The following is a 9,224-nucleotide window of genomic DNA, read 5'->3' on the forward strand; positions in this document are numbered from 1 at the left end:
TGAATATTGTCAATACTATGGCGAGCGAAAGGTAACGAAGACGAATACTTATCATTGTTAAAAATACTTTACTCTCGGAGCTATACTCATGATATTGGTGCGAGACAGACTCCCTCGGCGACGAGCCTGCAGTCACGCGGCCAAGATCTGAAACATACACACAAATTCGGCCCACGGAACCTCTACCTGGAGCGTAACCACGCCAGCAGATACTTGTACGAAACTTAAACATAAGACACAGAGACACGAAATTAATTCTCCTGATCACCACAGCAGCAACATTACGCACTTAAATGAATTTTTACGACACATTTAAGTATAGGGACGGGAGAGGGGAATAATAAAGTAACAACGGATCTTTGAATTGGTTCGATGTCTGTTGTCATGCCCATTCGGTAACAAGCATTAGAATTAGTCGCACTAGCATCTTCGGTGCGATTTCCAAGAATCGTTCCAACAATTCGTCTTCCACTCTTCCCGAATACTGATTTTAGACGATCATCCGATTTAATATGAAGGGCTTATTTCAATCGTGGTACAAGTCCATTACCTCCACTTTTCTGTCTATAATGCTTCTGACATTAGTGGTCCAAACAAACAGAAAGAAAGGTTCATATCTAGCAAGAAGCCATATGCTTGAATATTTCTGGTATCTCAACTGCAGATTTTCCAGCGCTCTTTGAACTTTAGGACTCTGTATCTCAGAAGTAACAAAACTGGACTTGTACCATCATTGAAACAAGCCCTTCATATAGCTTCTTAGCTTAACTCCTATAGACTCATATGAAGTTACGCACTCAAGATGTATTCAGATATTTTAAGGTTATTTCTCTTTATTATAAGAGTTACCTCACTTTTTTTTGCAGATTTAAACACAGCTACGTTTCAATGCAATAGGCAGAAATTTTGTCCACGTCTTCCGTCATTTTTTACGATCTTCGCGACGATAAATTCATATACATTACAACATCGTCTGCATACGATCTCATAGTGCTACCGAGCCTTCACTTCGGTGCAAAATTTTGGGAGGAAAGCAACTTTAGATTGATGTGTCTCTGCCAAGCAACATAGCTCGATGAAACTCGGAACATATATAGAGAGAATTGCTATAGTATAGTACAGAAGGTAACTGAAAGAAATACGCGATGAGACGAACAGAAACGACACTTTTATTCAAAGAAAATAATGACGCTGAAGTCGTTGCTATTCACGAAGTTCCCCTGGACATTGCAAAATGCGGGACATGGGCGCGCGATCATCACTCACGGCAGTGAAAGTTCTGCAATGTGTTTCTGTGTTGGAAACAAGGTTAGTAAGAAGTTCTTGTGTTAGGGTGCTTCATTCCCCCACTAGCGCGGATGACAACTGCCGGATGGTAGCTAGTGCACGTGGACGACTCGCCAACGCATCCCACACGTGTTCGATGGGGTTTAAGTTGAGGGAATGGGCAGACCAGTCAATTCACCAAATATCCTATTGTTCCAAGAGCTGTGACATCTGTGGGGTCCGATACAGCCGCGCAATCTCATCCATAAGAATGAAGTCAGGGCCGAATGCACACCGGAAAAGACGTACAGGGGGAAAGAGGACAGTGTCACAATAATGTTGAGCGGTGGGTATACAGTGCTGAAAGATTTTGAGGCCAGCAAGCCCGTGCAACATTATGCCTCCCAACACTGTGACAGTTCGACCTACAAAACGATCATGTTCGACAGTGTTCCTGTGTGCATTACGTATTACCCATCTCTCGCCATATGCTGGATGCTGGTGCGTCCATATTGCTCAGCACGATAATTTTGGTGGTCCAGGTGTTACAGTATGGGGAGACATAGAGTTGCGTGGGCTTACTGACCTCCAAATCTTTGAACACGATACACTCACCGATCAACGTTATCGTGACACTGTGCGCTACTGAATCGAATAGCTCCTGGAACGATAGGAATAGACTGGATTGTCCGTTACTCCCCCCCCCCCCCCCTAAGAGCATGTGGTAAGCATTGGAGAGACGCAGTGGACCACGTCCTCACGCACGTCCAGCACTTGCCAACCACGAGAGCTCCTTACCAATCTTGTGGCCAGCATGGAAACACGGTGCAGATCATGCACTGGTGATCTCACACACTACTAAGAATTACGTCCAGGGGACCATCGTAGGTCGCGACGATTGCCTTCTCTGCGCGATAGCAATGGAGATATATCGAAGACAGTGCTGCCGAAGCAGAGTTACTAAACACAGCCGTCCAAAATGCCTTCACAAAAGAAGACGAAGAAAATATTCCAGAATTCGAATCGAGAACAGCTGCCCACACGAGTAACGTAGAAGCAAATATCCTCGGAGCAGTGAAGCAACTGAAATCACTTAATAAAAGCAAGTCTCCTGGTCCAGACTGTATACCAATTAGGTTCCTTTCAGAGTATGCTGATGCATTAGCCCCATACTTAACAATCATATACAACCGTTCCCTCGATGAAACATCCGTGCCAAAAGACTGGAAAGTTGCACAGGTCACTGCAATGTTCAAGAAAGGTGTTGGGAGTAATTCACTAAATTACAGGCCCATATCATTAACGCTGATATGCAGCAGGATTTTGGAACATGTATTGTGTTCGAACATTATGAATTTCTTCAAAGGAAACGCTCTATTGACACACAGTCAACATGGGTTTAAAAAACATCGTTCCTGTGAAACATAACTAGCTCTTCATTCACATGAAGTGTTGAGTGCTATTGACAAGGGATTTCAGATCGATTCCGTATTTCTGGATTTCCGTAAGGCTTTTAACATTGTACCACACAAGCGGCTCGTAATGAAATTGCGTGCTTACGAAATATCGTCTCAGTTGTGTGACGGGATTTGTGATTTCCTGTCAGAGAGGTTGCAGTTCGTAGCACTTGACGGAAAGTCATCGAGTACAACAGAAGTGATTTCTGGCGTTCCCCAAGATAGTGTTATAGTCCCTTTGCTGTTCCTTATCTATATAAACGATTATAGAGACAATTTGAGCAGCCGTCTTAGGTTGTTTGCAGATGACGCTGCCGTTTATTGACTAAAAAGTCATCAGAAGATCAGAACAAACTGCAAAACGATTTAGAAAAAATATCTGAATGGTGCGAAAAGTGGCAGTTGACCCCAAATAACGAAAAGTGTGAGGTCATCCACATGAGTGCTAAAGCAAGCAAGCACTCCGTCTTCAGGCCACAAGTGGCTCATCGGGACCATCCGACCTCCGTGTCATCCTCAGACGAGGATGCGGATAGGAGGGGCATGTGGTCAGCACACCGCTCTCCCGGTCGTTATGATGATTTTCTTTGACCGGAGCCGCTACTATTCGGTGGAGTAGCTCCTCAGTTGGCATCACGAGGCTGAGTGCACCCCGAAAAGTGGCAACAGCGCATGGCGGCCCGGATGGTCACCCATCCAAGTGCCGTCCACGCCCGACAGCGCTTAACTTCGGTGATCTGACGGGAACCGGTGTATCCACTGCGGCAAGGCCGTTGCCACACATGAATGCTAAAAGGAACTCGTTAAACTTCGGTTAGACGATAAATCAGTCTAATCTAAAAGCTGTAAATTCAACTAAATGCCTAGGTATTACAATTACGAACAACTTAAATTGGAAGGAACACATAGAAAATGTTGTGGTGAAGACTAACCAAAGTCTGCGTTTTATTGGCAGGACACTTAGAAAATGTAACAGACCTACTATGCTTACACTACGCTTGTCCGTACTCTTAGAATACTGCTGCGCGGTGTGGGATCCTTACCAGATAGGACTGACGGAGTACATCGAAAAAGTTCAAAGAAAGGCAGCACGTTTTGCATTATCGCGAAATATGGGAGAGAGTGTCACGGAAATGATACAGCTAGAAATTAAAAAAAAAACAACTGACAAATGGGTCTCGATCCAGCGACCCAGCGGTTACGGGACTTGAACGCTAACCACTCCGCTGCCGGCGCTTAACGGTAAAAATGGCCACGCACAGGTGTATCTATTTGACGACCGAAATTATCTTTCGATTTTCTCAATAACGCTTGATAAGTACGCGCTACTGCTTACACATTTTGTTGTCCTCGTGGAGTACTACGAGTGCACGAAGTTTGCAGTAAATCCGCGTTCCAAGCGCCGTGGCCTCCCCTTGTCAGACATGACGGAACGGACACAGCTAAAAGGATACCACCGCAACGTCCCACAATTACAATGTCGCTTAAAAACTGATCAGCTTTTGTGGCGGCGTTCGTAGCGACAAACACTTCGCTGTAGAAACTGCTTACGAAGTCACCGCCACACTTTTAATAGCGGGCCGACCGGTCCGCTGGAACAGTGAACAGAAAGATGAAAACCCAAACACTCTGATTAAATAAAAGTCGGTACTTATCTTTATTAACGAAGATACAGAAACACAGTAGTGAACTCCGTGTCTACAGAAATCTGTCTAGTTCGAGTCGGAGCGGCTAGGTCAGCGTCGGCTGACGACAAACAACAAGTCTGCTGCGATGAACACACAACTGACTAGCAAGTACACAAATCGGTGGCGAGTATACAACTGAGCGGCGAATACAGAACTGTCCTAGCGCTCGCGACTCCAGCGCTTAAGAAGCCAGAAGCCAGCGGTGGCGCGCGCAGACTTGCGGCGATTTCCTGTATCGCTGGCGCTGCTTATGCGGACGGCGTCCGGACTTTGATGCTGCCAACCTTTTTGGCAGCGGGCTCGGTTGGCATTACTGGCTAGGATATAACATCAGCTACCAGTGTCTGTCAACCGACGTCACCCAAATACTGGTCAACGATAATGTCCGCCAAATAACGTCGCTCAAGACACTGAGGAACCACACTTTACGTACCCGTCATACTGCTGTGCCGTCCTACCGCAGTATGGAAGGAAAACAGACTAAGTAGTCCCTACCAGAACAGAATGCATGTTGAAGCACTGTGAACAGACGATAACTTCAACTCCAGGGATCACTGGTGTGGCGGCTATTTATTCTCATCCGAGTGCACCAGAGAACCACGCAACCATAATCTCGCCACTTCTGCACCCATCCTTAGCAGAACATGACATTCATAAAATCCAGTAGGGCGCCGTAGTCCGTGCCCGGCAGCGAGAAAGGGAAACAAACGTACCGCCTGCACTCGTTGCCTGTCGCTCGGCAGTGACCCGGTCTCTCAGCGGTGGCGCCTCCGCAAATGCAGAACACAGACTGTCTGCTTGCCGACGCACACCTCCCGTTTCCAGGCAGACTGCTTGACGAGACTCGGCAGCTTCAGTTCCTCCTTGGCCACAAATAACAGCAGACACACTGCACGCACGCCAAGCCTCTTCATACATCAATAGGCAGAGACGTTCTAGGACCGGCTCTAAAATCGTAATGTGAGAGCTTAGAATATGCTCTGGGAGCTTAAAACAGACGGACGTGAGCTCTGCGGGTCTGTAGTTCTGTACATCCAACAATCCATACTTTTAGTGAACGAGAGTGACCTGCATTCTTTCTCAATTTCCTGGGACTGTACACTGCCCAAGAGATTCTTAATTCTTTTCTGGATACAACATAATGTGGCAGTGATGACTGGAGACCATCACATAGGTGTCGGATATTACCATGGAAGGTAGTGTGCTACGATACTCCTATTTGCTGCTGCAAATGTTGAACCAGCACACTCACTCTGATGAGCTAAAATAATATCATCGCCTGTTTAAAAACGTGTTGGTTCACCTCTGGAACGTAATACAGCAGCATTTCTGCGTGGCATGGATTCGACAAGTCCTTACTAGATTTCTGGAGGTATGTGGCACAATATTTTTATAATATACAGGACATAAAATCCCGTCTGAGGGCTGCGATCATTTTTATGTTAATAATTGGCAACCAATGCTGTACAATCGCAATAAAGTCGAGAGATGTTCAATTGACTCTTTTATTAGAACATGTTACCCTTTTCGGGATTACACCCATCTCCAGACATCACAAACTTCAACTCCTTCCATGCCTTTGAGTTGTCAAGGCTGTACGCCTAGTTGGTTACGAGGGAGTTGAAGGTAGGTGTAATCCAGAAAAGCGTAACATGTTCTAATAAAAGAGTCAAATGAACATCTCACTTTATTGCGATTGTACAGCACTGATTGCCAATTATTAACAATATTTCTACATACAATGAACACAATTCCCGCAAATTACGGGCTGACGGTTTGCGGTTGTGGAGCTCGCCTGATGGCATCCCAGACGAGTTACTCGGGTTCAGATCAGGTATATTTAGTGGCAAAGGCATCCTGTGAGTGCATTTTCACTCACCTGAAATCACCGTAGCTCGTTCTGGCCTTGTGACATAGACATTTACACTTCCGGAAAATGCCATGTACATCAAGCACGCAGCGATGTAGGCGGTCCCTAAGGATGTTAACGTTGTCCACAGCTGTAACTGTATCTTTGTCATGGAAGTAGTCACATTTCGCTAAGCGACGATAAATCCTGTGTTGTTGTAGTCTCGTAAATTTTATGAATCGAGGAACAGCGCTTACGAAATCTGGAGTTTGTGCTTGTGAAATTCCCCGTTGGTGAAACGTGGCGAGAGAGGACTGCTGCAGACTTTAGGCGTTGGGAGGCCAAGTAGCGGAAATACAGGAGGTTTCCCAGATTCTCCAGGAGAACGGCGTAACCGCGTGGAAGGCCGCTCCAGGTAACGGTTATCACAACCGGGCTATCACAAAAGCGCCTTTTCAGAGCTGTGTGAATTACGAGTGGTCCCCGGTGATTTTGGGGGGAGAGAGGGGTAGAGGGTAGCCAGAAATGCCCATGGTCTTCTCTAGCGATTGCAGATAATGAGCCATTTACGATTTTGCCGTATACAGCACTTTATAGAAATACAACTAGCGTTTGTGGAGAAAATTCTGCGGGTTTCCCTGGCACTTCGTATATCCAGAGGTGTCCAGCCCCAGCCTGGAACTAACTTTGGCTGGTTTTACGTAAGTGTTACGTTTCGAATTTCCGCTTCTTTTGGTCTGTGCAGCTCACAATTTGCGAGTTCATTTCGCGATGTGAGTCTGCTCTTTGTACAAAAGTTTAGTGCGGGGGTCATGAGTCAATCTCCTCCAGTACTTCTGGATTTGCGAGCTGCTCTGGCTTTGAGACGTCATTTACTTCATGAGGGGCAGTCTTCTGTGTAGAGTTCAAGTGCCTTCTCCATTTATTCAGTTTTTCAGAATTAATTTGAAATAAAAAAATCGCACAATATTCAACGCTCATTGTCCGTAATAAAAAGAATTGAGTCTACCTCGATTTCAGATGATTTTGAAGATAAATAAGTAAATGTAATTCAAGGTTTCAAATTCCATCGATTTGTCCTGCAACTGTCTGATGAGGTGACCCTCTAATAAACAAATATCGTCAGTTGGTTCTATTTGACTAAACTGTGGGGCCGGCTTCTGTGACCGAGTGGCGCTGCAGCCCAGAACCGCGCTGCTGCTACGGTCGCAGGTTCGAATCCTGCCTCGAGCATGGATGTGTGTGATGTCCTTAGGTTACTTAGGTTTAAGTCGTTCTAAGTCTAGGGAACTGATGACCTCAGATGTTTAGTCCAATAGTGCTTAGAGCCATTTTGAACAAAACTGTGGTCTTGCTGTGACGGTGGTTCCGAAGTGAAACAGGTGGCATTATGACGAACAAGTTAATCAGGAAAGTTAGTTATTTCAGTCCCCCTTTTTCCTGATTTTCTTATATTTTGAATCTTGCTTGAAAACTTTATCTGCATTTACACGAAGCAGGCTGAGAGAACATCACTGTCAATATGAATTTTAAAATTTTCTCGGCCAACTGAATGTTCAAAAATATTTCAGGCTTGCAGCCGGTCATCCTTCAATACATCCCACGACGTTTCAACTGGGCGCCTGCCAGTCATCTTCAGGTGAGCCATCGAAGACTGACGCGGTCGGAGTTCGGCCTGTCAAAAGATAAACGCTGGAATGCTGTTCCTGCATTTCGAGTCATGGTTGGATGCTGCTGTCTATCGTGTTGAATCAGCCTCTGTGGTGTCGCCGCCAAACACCACACTTGCTAGGTGGTATCCTTTAAATCGGCCGCGGTCTGCTAGTATACGTCGGACCCGCGTGTCGCCACTGTCAGTGATTGCAGACCGAGCGCCGCCACACGGCAGGTCTAGAGAGACGTCCTAGCACTCGCCCCAGTTGTACAGCCGACTTAGCGAGCAATGGTTCACTGACAAATTACGCTCTCATTTGCCGAGACGATAGTTAGCATAGCCTTCATCTACGTCATTTGCTACGACCTAGCTAGGCGCCATTTATCCTTTCCTATGTATCTTGTGAAGCATGTACCATCAGACCGATGTACACCAATTATTGATTAAAGTTAAGTATTCCAGCAGCAGCGTATCTTATTGGCTATATTAATTACATTGTCCTGTTCCAGACGTCACGCCAGCCTGCATGAGCTTAAACGCGTGCCTTTCGGCATCCTCGCATAGTGACTTGGCTGTCTTGCCAAGTCACAACAGCCTCTGGTGTCGTGAGGAGGTTGGTCCTCATGCTGTTGCAGAGAGCCTCCCTCCAACAACAGGTCTGGTGAATGCACAGTTGGCCGCTGTTGATACTGGTGGACCGAACTACTGACAAGCCAGGTGCTGGCGTGGCCCGCCTTTTCATAAAACACTTGGGCTCTCTGGCGGAACCTATTTCGCAACAATGAGGGTTCCGCATCCTCATGGAGCTGGTGTGAGGGGTAGAGCCTAGCAGACGCAGTGCTGGTTTGAACGCTTCATTCTGTACCATCTGCAGGGAGCGTACCCCCACACTATGGCTACCTACTCCAACACTGGACGAACCAGCGTCAGATAGAGTATGATGCTGACAGACCAGAGAGTTGAGTAGACCAGAGAGTAGAGCTTGTGTAAACATCTCACAATCCTGGCCTCTATGACATGCGGTAGCCAGGTAAGAGACTGATCGATCTTGACCTCTTGTCGTCTAATTGTGGTTTCGCCGTTCTTCAAACACTTTCCGTAGATGCTCAGTGTATTAGCAAGCGAACAGCTTCGCCGTTTCTGAGATGCTCGTTCCCAGGGGTCAGGCTATAATGATCTTGCGTTCGTCATAGTCGCTTAGATCAGAGAATTTCTCCGTTTTCGGGTAGTATCGCTGCTAGAATGATACCCCATACATCGCTTTCACATTTTACACATCGTGGCATGTACACGTAATGCAACAGGGGGCA

The 9,224-nt window shown here is 46.3% G+C and overlaps 1 pseudogene; it reads right to left on the reverse strand.

Moving 5' to 3' along the window:
• Positions 1–3,383: 3,383 nt before the first annotated feature.
• On the reverse strand, positions 3,384–3,501 carry LOC126092967 (5S ribosomal RNA; annotated as a pseudogene).
• Positions 3,502–9,224: the final 5,723 nt, after the last annotated feature.

Source organism: Schistocerca cancellata, chromosome 7, assembly GCF_023864275.1.
Source record: "Schistocerca cancellata isolate TAMUIC-IGC-003103 chromosome 7, iqSchCanc2.1, whole genome shotgun sequence".
NCBI lineage: Eukaryota > Metazoa > Arthropoda > Insecta > Orthoptera > Acrididae > Schistocerca > Schistocerca cancellata.